Genomic DNA, 18,944 nt, shown 5'->3' on the forward strand with positions numbered 1-18,944 from the left:
ATAGCTGAGACTATACGGATTGTGTGAATATCTGCATTTCACGATCACTGTAGCCTACATAAATACATAACTGACAGTATTTCTACAGCATAAAAATAAGGTGGGTGTGACATTAGCCTACTTATAGTATGTGTGATATGGACCCATAGCGAATCAGCTGCTTTATTCTGAATATATTTCATGTCAGCTAAGGCTACATAGCCTAGGTATTCATACAGTTTTGTCCGGTTGGCGAGTAGGTTTGCTGTTATTGATTTTATTTTGTTTGCACAATAATTCTGTCACATTCCTCTGCTCTTTGAGAATGCCACCACTAGGCTATTCTTCTTCCAGTGTTGGCATTAATTGTCCTTTATTTGTGATTATGTGAGATAAATAGATGGAATATTCTCGGATTGGCTATCCTAAATAATATTGCGCTGTTCTTCAATGTACCATCACATATTTACTGTATGGAAGCCTATTCCTGCCACAAAAACAAACAATAAGAAAATGTCGATGTAAGTAAATATTTTGAGATGCAGTACAAATAGGATATGTGGTGGGGTACAAATTGTTTTCCTGGGGCCCAGAGTTTGTCCTGATCTAGTAGGCTAACCAGGTAAAACTCTGGATGCTAGTTGTATGGTATGACAATAATAAATCAGATGTTAAACAAACCGGTTTTATATGGGCTATGATGGGACCAGATTTTTTTTCTAAGCAGGTAAAATGGTTTTTAAAAAACTGGAAAAACTCCTGGCCCTAGCGATGATGAAACCCTTAAAACCCTGTCAAACTACAGCAACCTTGTACTTGTTAAGATGGCACTGGAGAAGAAGGCAGACGTTTTACGTGCCCCCAACCAATTGTGTTTTTTGTTGATTTATTTGCATTGTTTGTAACTTATTTTTGTACTTATTTTGTACATAATGTTGCCGCTTCCATCTCTTATGACCGAAAATAACTTCTGGGCATCAGGACTGTGATCCTTTTATTCCTTTATTGATGCTGACGCCAACGATATAGTGCTTTCTCGGGAACAGGCACTGATCTCCATGATTTGCGTGAAGAGGAAGCGGAGAAAAAGGGTACGGAAGGGCGGGCTGCCTCTGAGAATTCATAGGCGATTGAATAAACCCCCACTTCCTTCCATTCTGCTAGCAAACGTGCAATCTTTGGACAATAAAATAGATGACTTACGTGGAAGATTAAACTACCAACTGGACATTCAAAACTGTAATATCTTATGCTTCACGGAGACGTGGCTGAATGACGGCATTATCAACATACAGATGGCTGGTTATACGTTGCACCGGCAGGATAGAACAGCGGCGTCTGGTAAGACAAGGGGTGGCGGACTATGTATTTTTGTAAATAACTGCTGGTGCACGATATCTAAGGAAGTTTCAAGCTATTGCTCACCTGAGGTAGAGTATCTCATGATAAATTGTAGACCACACTACCTACCTAGAGTTTTCATCTGTATTTTTCGTAGCTGTTTACATACCACCACAGTCAGAGGCTGGCACTAAGACAGCATTGAATGAGCTGTATTTCGCCATAAGCAAACAAGAAAACACTCAACCAGAGGCGGCGCTCCTAGTAGCCGGGACTTTAATGTAGGGAAACTTAAATCTTTTTTACCAAATTTCTATCAGCATGTTAAATGTGCAACCAGAGGATTAAAAACTCTGGACCACCTTTACTCCACACACAGAAATGCATACAAAGCTCTCCCTCGCCCTCCATTTGGCAAATCTGACCATAATTCTTTCCTCCTGATTCCTGCTTTACAAGCAAAAATTAAAGCAGGAAGTCCCAGTGACTCAATCAATAAAAAAAGTGGTCAGATGAAGCAGATGCTAAGCTACAAGACTGTTTTGCTAGCACAGACTGGAATACGTTCCGGTATTCCTCCGATGCCTTTGAGAAGTACACCACATCAGTCATTGGCTTCATCAATAAGTGCATCGATGACGTCGTCCCCACAGTGACCGTACGTACATACCCCAACCAGAAGCCATGGATTACAGGCAACATCTGCACTGAGCTAAAGACTAGAGCTGCCGCTTTCAAGGAGCGGGACTCTAACCCGGAAGCTTATAAGAAATCCCGCTATGCCCTCTGACGAACCATCAAACAGACAAAGCGTCAATACAGGACTAAGATCGAATCGTACTACACTGGCTCTGGCGCTCGTCGGATGTGGCAGGGCTTGCAAACCATTACAGACTACAAAGGGAAGCACAGCCGAGAGCTGCCCAGTGACACGAGCTTACCAGACAAGCTAAACTACTTCTATGCTCGCTTTGAGGCAAGCAACACTGAAACATGCATGAGAGCACCAGCTGTTCTGGAAGACTGTGTGATCACGCTCTCCGTAGCCGATGTAAGACCTTTAAACAGGTCAATGCTCACAAGGCCGCAGGGCCAGATGGATTACCAGGACGTGTACTCCAAGCATGCGCTGACCAATTGGCAAGTGTCTTCACTGACATTTTCAACTTCTCCCTGTCTGAGTCTGTAATAGTAACATGTTTTAAGTAGACCACCATAGTGTCTGTGCCCAAGAACACTAAGGTAACCTGCCTAAACGAATACCGACCCGTAGCACTCACGACTGTAGCCATGAAGTGCTTCGAAAGGCTGGTCATGGCTCACATCAACACCATTATCCCAGAAACCCTAGACCCACTCCAATTTGCATACCGCCCCAACACATCCACAGATGATGCAATCTCTATTGCACTCCACACTGCCCTTTCCCACCTGGACAAAAGGAACACCAATGTGAGAATGCTATTCATTGACTACAGCTCAGCGTTCAACACCATAGTGCCCTCAAAGCTCATCAATAAGCTAAGGATCCTGGGACTAAACACCTCCCTCTGCAACTGGATCCTGAACTTCCTGATGGGCCGCCCTCAGGTGATAAGGATAGGTAACAACACATCTGCCACGCTGATCCTCAACACAGGGGCCCTTCAGGGGTGGGTGCTCAGTCCCCTCTTGTACTCCCTGTTCACTCATGACTGCATGGCCAGGTACGACTCCAACACCATCATTAAGTTTGTCGATGACACAACAGTGGTAGGCCTGATTACGACAACGACGAGACAGCCTTTAGGGAGGAGGTCAGAGACCTGGCCGTGTGGTGCCAGGACAACATCCTCTCCCTCAACGTGATCAAGACAGAGGAGATGATTGTGGACTCCAGGAAAAAAGGACCGGGCACTCCCCCATTTTCATCGACGGGGCTGCAGTGGAGCAGGTTGAGAGCTTCAAGTTCCTTGGTGTCCACATCACCAACAAACTAACATGGTCCAAGCACACCAAGACAGTTGTGAAGAGGGCACGACAAAACCTATTCCCCCTCAGGAGACTGAAAAGATTCGGCATGGGTCCTCAGATCCTCAAAAGGTTCTATAGGTGCACCGTCGAGAGCATCCTGACTGGTTGTATCACTGCCTGGTATGGCAACTGCTCGGCCTCCGACCGCAAGGCACTACAGAGGGTAGGGAGCCAAGCTTCCTGCCATCCAGGACCTCTATACCAGGCGGTGTCAGAGGAAGGCCCTAAAAATTGTGAAAGACTCCAGCCACCCTGGTCATAGACTATTCTCTTTGCTACCACACGGCAAGCGGTACCAGAGCACCAAGTCTAGGTCCAAGAGGCTTCTAAACAGCTTCTACCCCCAAGCATAAGACTCCTGAACGCCTAATCAAATGGCTACCCAGACTATTTGCATTGCCCCCCCCCTTTTACACCGCTGCTACTCTCTGTTGTTATCATCTATGCATAGTCACTTTAATAACTCTACCTACATGTACATATTACCTCAAATAACCGGTGCCCCCGCACATTGACTCTGTACCGGTACCTCTCTGTATATAGTCTCGCTATTGTTATTTTACTGCTGCTCTTTAATTACTTGTTACTTTTATTTCTTATTCTTTTGTTTTTTTAAGCTGCATTGTTGGTTAGAGGCTCGTAAGTAAGCATTTCACTGTTGTATTTGGCGCATGTGACGACTAAAATTTGATTTGATAATTATATTTTAAAACTTAACTGACAGGGCGATGGGGGGACAAAGAGACAACAACTGTGATTGGACCATAGAACTAACAGGGCTGAGCTTGCTTTATTTGCAGAGTTGTATCCTGTAGGCCTTTGCATCTGTAATTAAAATGGAACTGGCACAGTATGTCATCACTATTGTGTTGATTGATTCATTTCAGTCAATCACTTTGGATTGAAAAGGCCTAGGGTCATTTCCATGTAAAAGGACCCATGAGCACCAACATGTGAAGTTAATTGGAGCATATCAAATTGGGTGTCAAATGAAAGCTGAGTCTAGATTTCTTTTGTTGCAATACATTTTTCAAAAATGTTCTATCTGAAAAATTGGGAATAAGCAAAGTCTTTGATTTCTGCTCTAACAGATGGAAAGGGGGATTTAGATAAATTCTTATAGGTATTAGAAATAGAAAATAACACAATAATGTTGAACTAAAGACACCTGCCAACTAATATCAACACTTATATTTAGTTTTGGAGACATTTCTCTGCCTTCTGTATTTAAGAAACATTGACTTGTGACTTGAAATTCCATTACCAAAAACCCATATATCTTTAAGATATACATGAGGGAGGCTGATGAAAGTTCACAGAAGTAACAAGGTAGTCCTATCAATTAGTTAGTGCTTTTATTGATATCAATTTTGTTTTTGAATTATTAAGTGATTTAAAACTGGAAATTCCGTTGTCAAAACGGTAATTTCAGAGACAAAAAAAATCTGTAACTGCAATAGAATTGGGATCAAAGAGGTCATATTCGTCACTCACCACAGTTGGGTTCACAAGTTTGAACAGCACAGTACAGTAAAGAACAGTGTATAGTACAGTAAAGGACAGTGTATAGTACAGTAAAGGACAGTGTATAGTACAGTAAAGGTACAGTGTATAGTACAGTAAAGGACAGTGGACAGTGTATAGTACAGTAAAGGACAGTGTATAGTACAGTAAAGGTACAGTGTATAGTACAGTAAAAGGACAGTGTATAGTACAGTAAAGGACAGTGTATAGTACAGTAAAGGACAGTAGAGTACAGTACCCAGTTGAGCACACTAGAGTTGAGTTCACTATATAATATTGTATTATACTGTACTATACTCTACTGTTCTGTGGTCTATGGTACTCTACTAAGCTCTACTACTTTGACTACTTTTGACTACTTTGATGTCCAAAATTGTGAAACATAGACGTCTATGATTGGTTTGGTCTTGTTTAATGGCAGAGCTATTAAAATAATAGCCAGTGTGTAGAATAATACTCAAATATGCAAAGGAGGATATTGCATATTTATACCTTTTGTGTACCTATTCAGGATACATCAGCATGAAGAGAATTGCATTCATATCCATAATTATGCATTTCTGGGGTGGGTATAATTTGTGGAACGTTCCAAAAGGAATCTGTTTCAAAAACGTAAAGTACAAGGTTGCCAACAAATAACGCATGCAAAGTAGCATGATCAATTCAACAATTTGACGAATAGGCATCAACTCACCACGTAGGTTATTCTTAATGTTTGTCCATAGACTACCAGAGTGAGGACCGACATTTTCCGGAATAAATGTGGTGAGTGAAAAACTTTAATTAAATAGCCCACTCCCAACCTGGTATCTTATTCTGCCGCTATACAACTTTGTATGCGTTGTTTGTTGATAACCTTGTAATTTATGACATTTTTGGAACAGATTCCTGTTGGAACATTCCACAAATTATACCCACCCCATTTCTGTGTAGTACAGATCAGGGACCTATGATGAAATTATGTTACCGCAATTCTGGAACAAGGTGTAAATCCACTTCACTTACTGTAGTTCAATCACCAAAAATATATATTTTTAAAGTCAGTGTGTCAAGTCATAGATGATACAAAATGATTTCTGCAGACATCGTTGAATCTTAATTCGGAGCAGATATTTAAGAGTTTTTTTGAAAACGTGGACGCGTGGTCCTTGTGCATAGAGTTGTATGGTTTTTTAAACTTGGAAATCAATGGTTTTTGTTTCCCATACATTTTAAATCATGAGGCAAATCAGTCTAAGCAACTGTACTTTGTCCCTCTTTTCCAATGTTTTTTCAAAGCTTTTGTGCCAATATTTTTTATCAAACCAAATAAAAAGTGCTGGGGGATATGCCAGCTCGCCACACATTTGCTGGCAGATCTGCTGTGCTAGTCTCTTCAATGTGGATAGATGGACATTTCCACATAATGCAACAAATGAGGAAACATAACCTATATGTATGATATACTATTTCAAAAATAGGACTTACTTACATGTTTTGTTATTGATATTATTTAAATTGTTACTTATTATTTAAAACTGTTGAGATGTGTATCGTCAAAAAAGAAAATATTTGTGGCGTGATTGTGATTCCATACATATTGGTGTGCATTAATAATAATTAGATAAAACATAGGTCGGTGACCGATGAGAATTTACATTTTATTTTCATATTTTAATTGTCGTAACCAAATGTTCACAGACTGCGCGAGACACCTCTATTCTGTGCTGCTGCTGCACGATAGCCAAGCCTACAAAAGCAAGGTTTGTTGAATTGTATCCTTACCAAGGTTTGTGCATAGTCTGTTATCATTATGCTGTGCATCTCTCTCTCTGTCTCTCGCTCTCTCGCCCTTTCTGTGTGTGTCCTTAAATCACCACAGCAGCTGTGGACTCATGTTTTTCTTTCCTCTTTATTTCATCATCACTTCATCATGATGGGCGGTTGGATCCGTTTTACTTCATTTGCTGCCATTTCCCTGTCACCAATTAATTTACTGCTGTGCTTTGGACTTCATCAACCTCATCAACCTCAATAACCTCAATATACTCATCAACCTCAATATACCACTTTCCTCTCAGACTCCTCCTATTTTAGATGGGTGTGTTTGCATGCTTGTGTTTGAAAGCTATGCAGGGCTACTTTTGGGGGCCCTCAGCGAGATTTGGTTGGGGGACCCCCACACCTCACGGGCAAGACATTTTAGTGGCCCCCTTCTTGATGGCGGAGAGAAACATTTGGATTTATTTTGTTTATTTCCGGCAATTCTACGTGTTTTGCCATGGGGAGTAGAGAACATGTTGCAGTTCTAAAGCAAGATTTCTGCACACATTTTGCCATGGGGTGGAGAGAAGTTTAGCAATTTTATAACGCATTTCAGTCCATTCTTCTCATTTTGCCATCGGGTAGAGATTTTTTTCGTAGTTTTAAAGCTAATTTCCTGCAATTCTACACATTTTGACTAGACTTATGCCATGTTAATGATATCTGAGTGAGAGTGACTAACAAAATAAATGTGGGCCCCCTAGAGGTCAGGGCCCCTGGGCACATGCCCTCTGTGCCTGGTCGGTATTCGGCCATGATAGCTGGCTAGACTAACTTACCAATCTAAAAATTGTTAGCTGACATGGCTAATTGAGGGACTGTCAGTGACTGACATAACAAGAGGAAAAACTGCTGATGAGCAATCAAATTTCAAAATTGCACTTTGTGTATTCTACTCTTCTAACTCTCCACAGTAAGTTGAGTCCGTGACTGAGTTATTTTTTGGAGGGGTAAGGGGCCCCTAGCGGCCGGGGGCCCTAAGGGACCGCTTATGCCTGGAGTACTGGCCAACAAGCCAGTAGAGTTGTATTGTATTTGGTTGTATTCATGTCAATAGGAGAGAGTCCAGCTGCCATGACACTTGTGTGATCAAAGAGGTGTTTCCAATGGGTAGACCGATTCTATACATCTTGGTAACTATCTTTGCTAAAGCTTACAAACCTAAGAGAGAGAGAGACCTGAGAAGACACAAAGAGGGAGAAATTATATTTAAACTTCCCAATTAAGAAGCTAAATCTGGAGCGAGGCGTTTCAAATCTGTCAATGAACGTGGGGAAAAACCGACAGAGAAGAGAGAGCCAAGCGAGTAAGCTGTTCTATTGTCTGCTAGCAAATCAACTAATTTGTTCTCTTAGAGTAATTTGTAGAGAGAATGGGATCGGAACGTCTGAAAGCTTTTAGGCGCTATCCTCCAATTAACTATTCATCTTCATTTCTTTTCATGGTGTGACACAATGTGGTGGTGATTCTTAAAGTCCTCGTAGTTAAAAGTGAGTTTGGAGTAGCAGAAGATTGATTTGTACATTATCACTCATTCCCTATTGTGTTAACTTAAATATAAATATGTTTTTAAACCAAATTAATTTTACTAAGTCCAGGAGAGAAATGTTTAATTAACTTCAAACTGTTAAAAAAATATATTTCAGGAATAAGGCATCACTACACATACAAACTAAATACTTGCCCATCCTCACTCAGGTCCTCCTCCTCATCATCATCATCTTTAACATTAATTTGTGTCTAACAGAGTTTCCTCCTATGAGAACTCATGTTCAGGAGAGGATTGTTTATAAAACAGTCCAGCGGGGTTTCAAAGTCACTGATGGAGTTTGTGTCTATAGAAGACAATTTCATGGCCAGGGGAGGATATTGTACATTATACAACGTCCAGTGGCTTTTCTAAGGCTCTGCTGAAGTCATTCATTCTTTATAACTGAGGTAATAAGGTGGTTTATGTGGGGACATGCGTGCTTGTCTTATTTCATAGAATCCCTTCAAAGGCCGGCAGACACAAAGGTGTGTAGTCGAGGGCAAATTCCTACTATGTTGGTTATTGTACCCAGTCCTTTTTGATTGTTCAAGAACATGATGTAGTAAGAAAATTGATTTAGAAACACACACATACACCAAAACACACCAGCTTATTTCTTGGGTGGCAATAAATAAGCTGGTCATAAATATTTGAAAAACTTAAAGCATTGTATTTGGGACAAATCATTCACTAAAACCTAAACACTGAACTAAATATTGTAATGAATAATGTGGAAAATGAGCAAGTTGAGTAGACTAAACTGCTTGGTGTAATCCTGGATTGTAAACTGTCATGGTCAAAACATATTGATACAACAAACATTAGCTGAGATGGGGAGTGGTCTGTCTGTAATAAAGCGCTGCTCTGCTTTCTTGACATCGCTATCAACAAAACAAGTCCTACAGGCCCTAGGTTTGTCACACCTGGGCTATTGTCCAGTCATATGGCCAAGTGCTACAAAGGAGGACATAGGAAAATTGCAATTGGCCCAGAACAGAACAGCATGTCTGGCCCTTACATACAGTTGAAGTCGGAAGTTTACATACACCTTAACCAAATACATTTAAACTCAGTTTTTCACAATTTCTGACATTTAATCCTAGTAAAAATTCCCTGTCTCAGGTCAGTTAGGATCACAAATTTATTTTAAGAATGTGAAATGTCAGAATAATAGTAGAGAGAATGATTTTTATTTCAGCTTTTATTTCTTTCATCACATTCCTAGTGGGTCAGAAGTTTACATACACTCAATTAGTATTTGTCAGCATTGCCTTTAAATTGTTTAACATGGGTCAAACGTTTCGGGTAGCCTTCCACAAATTTCCCACAATAAGTTGGTTGAATTTTGGCCCATTCCTCCTGACAGAGCTGGTGTAACTGTCAGGTTTGTAGCCCTCCTTGCTCGCACACGCTTTTTCAGTTCTGCCCAGAGATTTTCTATAGGGTTGAGGCCGGGGCTTTGTGATAGCCACTCCACTACCTTGACTTTGTTGTCCTTAAGCCATTTTGCCACAACTTTGGAAGTATGCTTGGGGTCGTTGTCCATTTGGAAGACCCATTTGCGACCAAGCTGTAACTTCCTGACTGATGTCTTGAGATGTTGCTTCAATATATCCACATAATTTTCCCGCCTCATGATGTTATCTATTTTGTGAAGTGCACCAGACCCTCCTGCAGCAAAGCACCCCCACAACATGATGCTGCCATCCCTGTGCTTCACGGTTGGGATGGTGTTCTTCAGCTTGCAAGCCTCCCCCTTTTTCCTCCAAACATAACCATGGTCATTATGGCCAAACAGTTCTATTTTTGTTTCATCAGACCAGAGGACATTTCTCCAAAAAGTACGATCTTTGTCCCCATGTGCAGTTGCAAACCGTAGTCTGGCTTTTTTATGGCGGTTTTGGAGCAGTGGCTTCTTCCTTGCTGAGCGGCCTTTCAGGTTATGTCGATATAGGACTCATTTTACTGTGGATATAGATACTTTTGTACCCATTTCCTCCAGCATCTTCACAAGGTCCTTTGCTGTTGTTGTGGGATTGATTTGCACTTTTCGCACCAAAGTACGTTCATCGCTAGGAGACAGAACGCGGCTCCTTCTGAGCGGTATGACGGCTGCGTGGTCCCATGGTGTTTATACTTGCGTACTATTGTTTGTACAGATGAACGTGGTACCTTCAGGCATTTGGAAATTGCTCCCAAGGATGAACCAGACTTGTGGAGGACTACAATTATTTTTGGCTGATTTATTTTGATTTCCCCATGATGTCAAGCAAAGAGGCACTGAGTTTGAAGGTAGGCCTTGAAATACATCCACAGGTACACCTCCAATTGACTGAAATGATGACAATTAGCCTATCAGAAGCTTCTAAAGCCATGAAATCATATTCTGGAATTTTCGAAGCTGTTTAAAGGCACAGTCAACTTAGTGTATGTAAACTTCTGACCCACTGGAATTGTGATACAGTGAATTATAAGTGAAATAATCTGTCTGTAAACAATTGTTGGAAAAATTACTTGTGTCATGCACAAAGTAGATGTCCTAACCGACTTGCCAAAATGATAGTTTGTTAACAAGAAATTTGTGGAGTGGTTGAAAAACGAGTTTTAATGTCTCCAACCTAAGTGTATGTAAACTTCCGACTTCAACTGTATACATGGAGAGCCAGCATTGATAATATGCATGTCAATGTGTTTCAATTTGTGGGGAGTAGTGGACGAGTGCACACTTCAGGATGAAGGAGAGAATATTGGGATGAACCTGTGTCTTCACTGTGATGCTAATCATGATGTCACTGCACTATGATCAGACTGAGGTGGCAGCATTTACTATGTGGATTTATCTCTAAAACAGCATCCATCTCATATACACTAGAAACTTTTGAACGGTAGTGTACATTCAAAGAAAGAACAATTGTGTTGTTGGACAAACAGAGATATATAAACAAAGCCTTCGGAAGATGAAACAACGATGAGTCGTAATCACATATGATCAGTCTCTCTCATGCTCTTTCTCGCTCTTACTCTGTCTCTCTTTCTCTGTCTCTCTGTCAGTCTTTTTCTAGCCCGGGAAATTAAGTATTCTCTTTTAAACATATCTGCTCTTTCCAAGTATTGTTACATTGTTACAGCAATTTTGTAAATGTGAAAAGAATGTGATAGTATTTCATCAGATGAGTCAAAACTTACGTAGCTTTCAGTATGACGGTGAGGAAGCAAAGCTAGCCGACAGAAATACACACGCACACAAATACTCTCCCTCTCGCTCTCTCTTCTTTGTTTCTGATAGGTGTGAATGTCATTTCATCAAGCCAAGTCACCCACCATCTCAGATTGTTCTGAAATAATTTCTCTAGTTATAAACCAACAAAATTATAATTCCTGAAACATTATTTTGTTGAAATATAATTTGATATCTGAGAAATTAAGCTAATTGTTTGCACCCAAATTGGCCATTTTTAATTTATAGGATAAAAATAAAATCTTCAATATATATATATAGTACTTAACATCTGATTTGGACCATAATTCTTCCTAACAATGGGTAATCCAATATAATGGTCAAAAGCCACACACGGACCCCCCACACCCCATGCCAATCCCACCCCAACAACCAGTATACAGTATCAGTTCTGTATGTTTGACAGGTAGTATTGCGCTGCTGTTTGGAGTATTGCTACTTCAGCCTTTTTAATACATTCCCTGTGAATCTGGTCAGTGTTTTCCTTAAGCACATAGAGTAGCCAGCCAAATAGAACCGTGCCCGCCGTGTTAAGAATTTATTTATTGCCAAACAAGCTCAATGTTGGTGGCCTCTGGTACATTGTAATGCCTTGATTCCATCCGAAATACACAGCCAAATTATTAAATACTTTATTGAGTTTACCTCTCAGATTTAAAAAATGTGTTGTATTGTGTTAACAATTTAAAATGACTGAGAATGTATGAATTCAGTGTATTGCTAGTTTTTGGGATATCGTCTAGGCTTACACTACTGGTCAAAAGTTTTAGAACACCTACACATTCAAGGGTTTTTCTTTGTTTACTATTTTCTACATTGTAGAATAATAGTGAAGACATCAAAACTAGGAAATAACACATATGGAATCGTCTTGTAACCAAAAAAGTGTTAAACAAATCAAAATGTACACTGCTCAAAAAAATAAAGGGAACACTTAAACAACACAATGTAACTCCAAGTCAATCACACTTCTGTGAAATCAAACTGTCCACTTAGGAAGGAACACTGATTGACAATAAATGTCACATGCTGTTGTGCAAATGGAATAGACAACAGGTGGAAATTATAGGCAATTAGCAAGACACCCCCAATAAAGGAGTGGTTCTGCAGGTGGGGACCACAGACCACTTCTCAGTTCCTATGCTTCCTGGCTGATGTTTTGGTCACTTTTGAATGCTGGCGGTGCTTTCACTCTAGTGGTAGCATGAGACGGAGTCTACAACCCACACAAGTGGCTCAGGTAGTGCAGCTCATCCAGGATGGCACATCAATGCGAGCTGTGGCAAGAAGGTTTGCTGTGTCTGTCAGCGTAGTGTCCAGAGCATGGAGGTGCTACCAGGAGACAGGCCAGTACATCAGGAGACGTGGAGGAGGCCGTAGGAGGGCAACAACCCAGCAGCAGGACCGCTACCTCCGCCTTTGTGCAAGGAGGAGCAGGAGAAGCACTGCCAGAGCCCTGCAAAATGACCTCCAGCAGGCCACAAATGTGCATGTGTCTGCTCAAACGGTCAGAAACACTCCATGAGGGTGGTATGAGGGCCCGACGTCCACAGGTGGGGGTTGTGCTTACAGCCCAACACCGTGCAGGACGTTTGGCATTTGCCAGAGAACACCAAGATTGGCAAATTCGCCACTGGCGCCCTGTGCTCTTCACAGATGAAAGCAGGTTCACACTGAGCACGTGACAGACGTGACAGAGTCTGGAGACGCCGTGGAGAACGTTCTGCTGCCTGCAACATCCTCCAGCATGACCGGTTTGGCGGTGGGTCAGTCATGGTGTGGGGTGGCATTTCTTTGGGGGGGCCGCACAGCCCTCCATGTGCTCGCCAGAGGTAGCCTGACTGCCATTAGGTACCGAGATGAGATCCTCAGACCCCTTGTGAGACCATATGCTGGTGCGGTTGGCCCTGGGTTCCTCCTGCAAGAGGAAGGCATTGATGCTATGGACTGGCCCGCCCGTTCCCCAGACCTGAATCCAATTGAGCACATCTGGGACATCATGTCTTGCTCCATCCACCAACGCCACGTTGCACCACAGACTGTCCAGGAGTTGGCGGATGCTTTAGTCCAGGTCTGGGAGGAGATCCCTCAGTAGACCATCCGCCACCTCATCAGGAGCATGCCCAGGCGTTGTAGGGAGGTCATACAGGCACGTGGAGGCCACACACACTACTGAGCCTCATTTTGACTTGTTTTAAGGACATTACATCAAAGTTGGATCAGCTTGTAGTGTGGTTTTCCACTTTAATTTTGAGTGTGACTCCAAATCCAGACCTCCATGGGTTGATAAATTGGATTTCCATTGATTCTTTTTGTGTGATTTTGTTGTCAGCACATTCAACTATGTAAAGAAGAAAGTATTTAATAAGATTATTTATTTCATTCAGATCTAGGATGTGTGTTTAAGTGTTCCCTTTATTTTTTTGAGCAGTGTATTTTGTCTTGCCCATTCATCCTCTGAATGGCACACTGAATAGCACACATACGCAATCCATGTCTCAATTGTCTCAAGGCAAAAAAATACTTATTTAGCCTGTCTCCTCCCCATCATTTACACTGATTGAAGTGGATTTAACAAGTGACATCAATACGGGACTATTGTTTTCATCATGAGCAAAAGGTATTGGTTTTCTACCAAAGTTGCAAAGAAAATGTTCTGAAACGTAACAAACACAAGAGACCAGCAAAATGGATAAAAGGGTGTGGTGGCAGTAGCAGGAAGAGCGGCATCTAGTGGGCAACACATGGTACGTTCACACTAATTTACGGTAAATAATGCAAGCGACTTCAATGGTAGATTTTTCTGAATGGGGAAAAAACATCAGATTCACAGGGAATACATTACAAAGGATGAAGAATCAATACTCCAAGCAGCAGCTCCATACTACTTGTTAAACATAGAGAACTAATACTGTAAACTGGTTGTTGAGGGTGGAATTTGCGTGGAGGGGTCTTTGGGTGGCTATTGATAATTCTGTTGGATTCCCTTTGTCTTACTCATTCAGCTTAACTTAATTTCTCAGAGATCAAATTATATTTCAACAATGTAATGTTTCAGGAATGCTAATCTTAAGTGTTTCTAACAACAGAAACTATTTCTTTATTGTGCTTTTTGAGGTGGAATGACTCAGGCCTGTAATGCAATGGATGTAATACAGTCCGGTATAAGTGTTGTCCTGGTTTACCTTCTGTCTTCTAACTCAATCTAACCATGCCCTGCTCTGAGCTCCACTATGTCTGCCTGTCTACTGTTCTCTACAGTAACTCAATCTATCCCTGCTGTGCTCTGTGCTCCACTATGTCTGTCTATCAGCCTCCATAGGGAGAATTAATATTGATCCTCTGGAATAGCTTCTCTCTCTGTGGAGGATGTCAGACCTTGCTGTCCCAGCCTCCCTAGAGTGCCTGCAGTGTAAAGAACTCTGTGGTGGTTGGAATGTAGGCTGTTTGCAAAGCCCCTCTGAAGCACACAACAGAGATAGGAGCTAGGCGGTGGCTGATGGCACTAGGTAGTTGGTTGCATTTTTATATAGCGCTTTTGACAAAGCCTCAAAGCACTTCACATTAGGCCTATATGGGGATATCTCATCCCATTCCACAGCTGACATTTTGTGCCAGAACACTTAACACACATGGTGGCTGAGATGAATGGTATTGGTACGCAATGAAACTGGAAACAGTTGACAGCCCCATATATCACCTTGGCAGAAGTGCTGGCTCAGCTGGAATGGATTGGGAGTAATAATACATTATCTCTTTCTGATGATGTACTGTACCTTACCATTCTCTGGTCGATGATGTCATTGTGGTCCTTCAAGGGCTCAGGCTGCCTGTTTTGTCGCCCTGAAGTTGCAGTTCCCGCTTTACACAGGAGGCCTTTTCATTCGTCATGGATGTGTAGATTTATACAGCACTTGTGTTTTGAAAGATAATTTCATGGGTGGATGCTTAATTTATGTATCATATAGGTGTACATTTGATTTAACTACCTTTTATCCAGGTTGGCTCATTAAAATACATTTGAAATAGATTTTTCACAACAGATCTGGAGACTTGATAAACAGCATAGCACTATCTTTGAATTTAAATCCATAAAGGAAAGATTTATTCAAGACCTTGCTCATGGCTGCAATGAAATCACTGTTGACTGGAACTACCAGAGCTTTATACAGGGTCCATTTTTACAGGCCTCTACGGAGAAACATTCCTATTATAATGAAAGTACAAAGGCCTGCAGCAGAGAAAGAACTGGGTTGGTTGTATACACCGAGGCCAGCTTTACATCTCACAGATGGAAAGGTTGCGTCAATGTTTCTAATCAGTTTATCAATGGTTTCCTAACAAAATTTCACCTCAGCAGAATAATCAGTTAGAATTTTTGTTCCATTTTTCCCAGACATAGACAGTAGATGTGGGATGTTCAGAAAGCATGACACGCACGCACACACAACGGGACTTTATGAAGAGTGTAAACAGAGGTGGTATTCAGTATGAACAGTAATTGTAACAACCAGCCTGTATTGCCTTTTAATGAAAGTTTGTTATCTGAAGATATTCAGGGCTGAACTGTGTGTCCCTTCACACAGAAGCCTGCCAGCTTGTGTTTGACCATCACTAAGGTTTACAGGCTGACACACATGTTCAATACCAGTCGGTGGTATCATTGGAAACTTATAATGAAAGATGTGTGATTATGTTATTACTGTACATCAATACATACCTGTGTCTATTATGATATTATAAAAATGTATCTGTAAGGTTTGTTGACTTCAGTGAGCTAACGATTAGTGAGAACACACTCTTTATTAATTGATTCTGTTGTTGTGGATATGAGGAGGGAGAGAGAGTTTTGAGGCTATAAAATGTTTATATACATTGTTTACAACATTGGAGTAAAACAAGCTTATATTTTGGGTTCTGATGGGGTCCGACAGTTGAACGAACTCATGAGGCATTTCTAAGTTATATTCTTTAAGAATCAATGGGTTAGTGGTGCGGTTAGCTATTTTTCCACCCGCACCCGCCTGCAGTTGCTAATAACTCACCCACAACCGCCCAACCTATATGTGAAAAAGAGAAAATCTGAGGCCTGCACCAGGTCCTAACCCGCTAATATAGAAAATGCGCTGTAGGCTACAGTCCGAGACGGCAGAAATATTTTTTGACAGGGGGTGCAGGATATCTTTGGGCCTGATTTAGATACTTTTGGTCATATAGTGTATGTGGACACTTGCTCATTACAAAATCATGGGCATTAATATGGAGTTGGTCCCCTCTTTGCTGCTATAACAGCCTCCACTCTTCTGGGAGGGCTTTCCACTAGATGTTGGAACATTGCTGCGGAGACTTGCTTACATTCAGCCACGAGAGCATTAGTGAGGTCGGGCACTGATGTTGGCCGATTAGGCCTGGCCTCACAGTGGGCATTCCAATTCATACCAAAAGCGTTAAACAGGGTTGAGGTCAGGGCTCTGTGTAGGCCAGTCAAGTTCTTCCACACCGATCTCGACAAACCATTTCTGTATGGACCTCGCTTTGTGCACATTGTCATGCTGAAACAGGAAAGGGCCTTCCCCAAACCTTCGTCACAAAGTTGGAAGCATAGAATCGTCTTGAATGTCATTGTATGCTGTAGCGTTAAGATTTCCCTTCACTGGAACTAAGGGGCCTAGCTCGGTCCATGAAAAACAGCCCCAGACCATTATTCCTCCTCCACTAAACTTTACAGTTGGCACTATGCATTGGGGCAGGTAGCGTTCTACTGGCATCTGCCAAACCCAGATTCGTCTGTCGGACTGCCAGATGGTGAAGCATGATTCATCACTCCAGAGAACACGTTTCCACGGCTCCAGAGTCCAATGGCGGCAAACTTGTCAATCACTTATTAAAAACTCGCAGCAAGAAACAACCCACTGTGCAAAAACTGACTGAATCAATGTGGAAAACTGATTGAATTTGGAAAAAGTCCTCAACGTAAGGAAATAGTTTTTTTTCACCAAACCTTTAACCTAAATTCAATGACATGGTGACAACTCAACCAAATGTAAACTAAATAAAATAACATTTTATTGGTCATATACACATACATATTTTGGGGCGGCAGGTAGCCTAGTGGTTAGAGCATTGGGCCAGTAACCGGAAGGTTGCTAGATCGAATTCCTGAGCTGACATGGTAAAAATCTGTCATTTTGCCCCTGAACAAGGCAGTTAACCCACTGTTCCTAGGTCTTTATTGTAATAAGAATTTGTTCTTAACTGACTTGCCTAGTTAAATAAAGATATACATGTGTTTAGCAGATGTTATTGCGGGTGTAGCTAACTCCTTGCGCTTCTAGCTCCGACAGTGCAGTAATATCTAACAAGTAATATCTAACAATTACACAACATATACCCAATACAAACAAATTTTGTAAAGGAATGGAATTAAGAAAATACAAATATATGGACGATCAATGTCAGAGCAGCATAGAATAAGATACAGTAGAAAAGTATATGATACAGTATATACATATGAGATGGGTAAATTATTATAGTGACTAGTGTTCTATTTATTAAAGTGGCCAGTGATTTTAACTCTATGTATATAGACAGCAGCCTTTATGTGCTAGTGATGACTGTTTAACAGTCTGATGGCCTTGAGATAGAAGCTATTTTTCTGTCTCTCTGTCTCAGCTTTGATTCACCTGTACTGACCTCGCCTTCTGGATGATAGTGGGGTGAACAGGCAGTGGCTCGGGTGGTTGTTGTCCTTGATTATCTTTTTGGCCTTCCTGTGACATTGGGTGCTGTAGGTGTCCTGGAGGGCAGGTAGTTTGGGGGCAGACCGGTGATGGCAGACCGGTGATGCGTTGGGCAGACCGCACTCCCCTTTGGAGAGCCATGCAGTTGCGGGCGGTACATTGGCCGTATCAAGCGGTGATACAGCCCGACAGGATGCTCTCGAAAGTTTGTGAGGATTTTAGGTGTTGCGCCTTCTTCACCACACTGTCTGTCTGAGTTGACCATTTCAGTTTGTCAGTGATGTGTACGGCGAGGAACTTGAAGCTTTCCACCTTCTCCACTGTGGTCCCGTCGATGTGGATAGGGGGGTGCTCCCTCTGCTGTTTCCTGAAGTCCACGATCATCTCCTTTGTTTTGTTGACGTTGAGTGAGAGTTTGTTTTCCTGACACCACACTCCGAGTGCCCTCACCTCCTCCCTGTAGGCTGTCTCATCATTGTTGGTAATCAAGCCTACTACTGTTGTGTCGTCTGCAAACTTGATGATTGAGTTGGAGACGTGCATGGCCACGCAGTCATGGGTGAACAGAGAGTACAGGAGGGGACTGAGCACGCACCCTTGTGGGGCCTCAGTGTTGAGGATCAGCAGGGTGGAGGTGTGGTTTCCTACCTTCACCACCTGGGGCGAAGTGACGTCTGTGCCAAGTGGGAATGGTGTATGAATCATTAGACTCAAGCAGTGTGTGTGCGTGGTAATATCAATCAGAGCCCACTCTCGCTCTCTTTTGTGTGTTTCA

General features: G+C 41.8%; 1 protein-coding gene across 6 annotated transcripts in view; it reads left to right on the forward strand.

The window, feature by feature from the left end:
- Positions 1–18,944, forward strand: part of LOC106613192 (E3 ubiquitin-protein ligase MARCHF8) — a 124,006-nt gene that overhangs the window by 269 nt on the left and 104,793 nt on the right. For 4 of the 6 annotated variants that reach the window (XM_014215216.2, XM_014215247.2, XM_014215240.2 and 1 more), the window contains exon 1: positions 1–100. This exon is cut by the window's left edge. The exons of 1 other annotated variant lie outside the window; for it this stretch is intronic. The gene's annotated coding sequence lies outside the window, so the exon portion shown is untranslated. Of the gene's footprint in view, positions 101–6,537; positions 6,600–18,944 lie in introns of all 6 variants that reach the window. One more of the 6 variants, XM_014215225.2, reaches the window with a different exon arrangement.

The sequence above is a fragment of the Salmo salar genome, chromosome ssa01 (assembly GCF_905237065.1).
Source record: "Salmo salar chromosome ssa01, Ssal_v3.1, whole genome shotgun sequence".
NCBI lineage: Eukaryota > Metazoa > Chordata > Actinopteri > Salmoniformes > Salmonidae > Salmo > Salmo salar.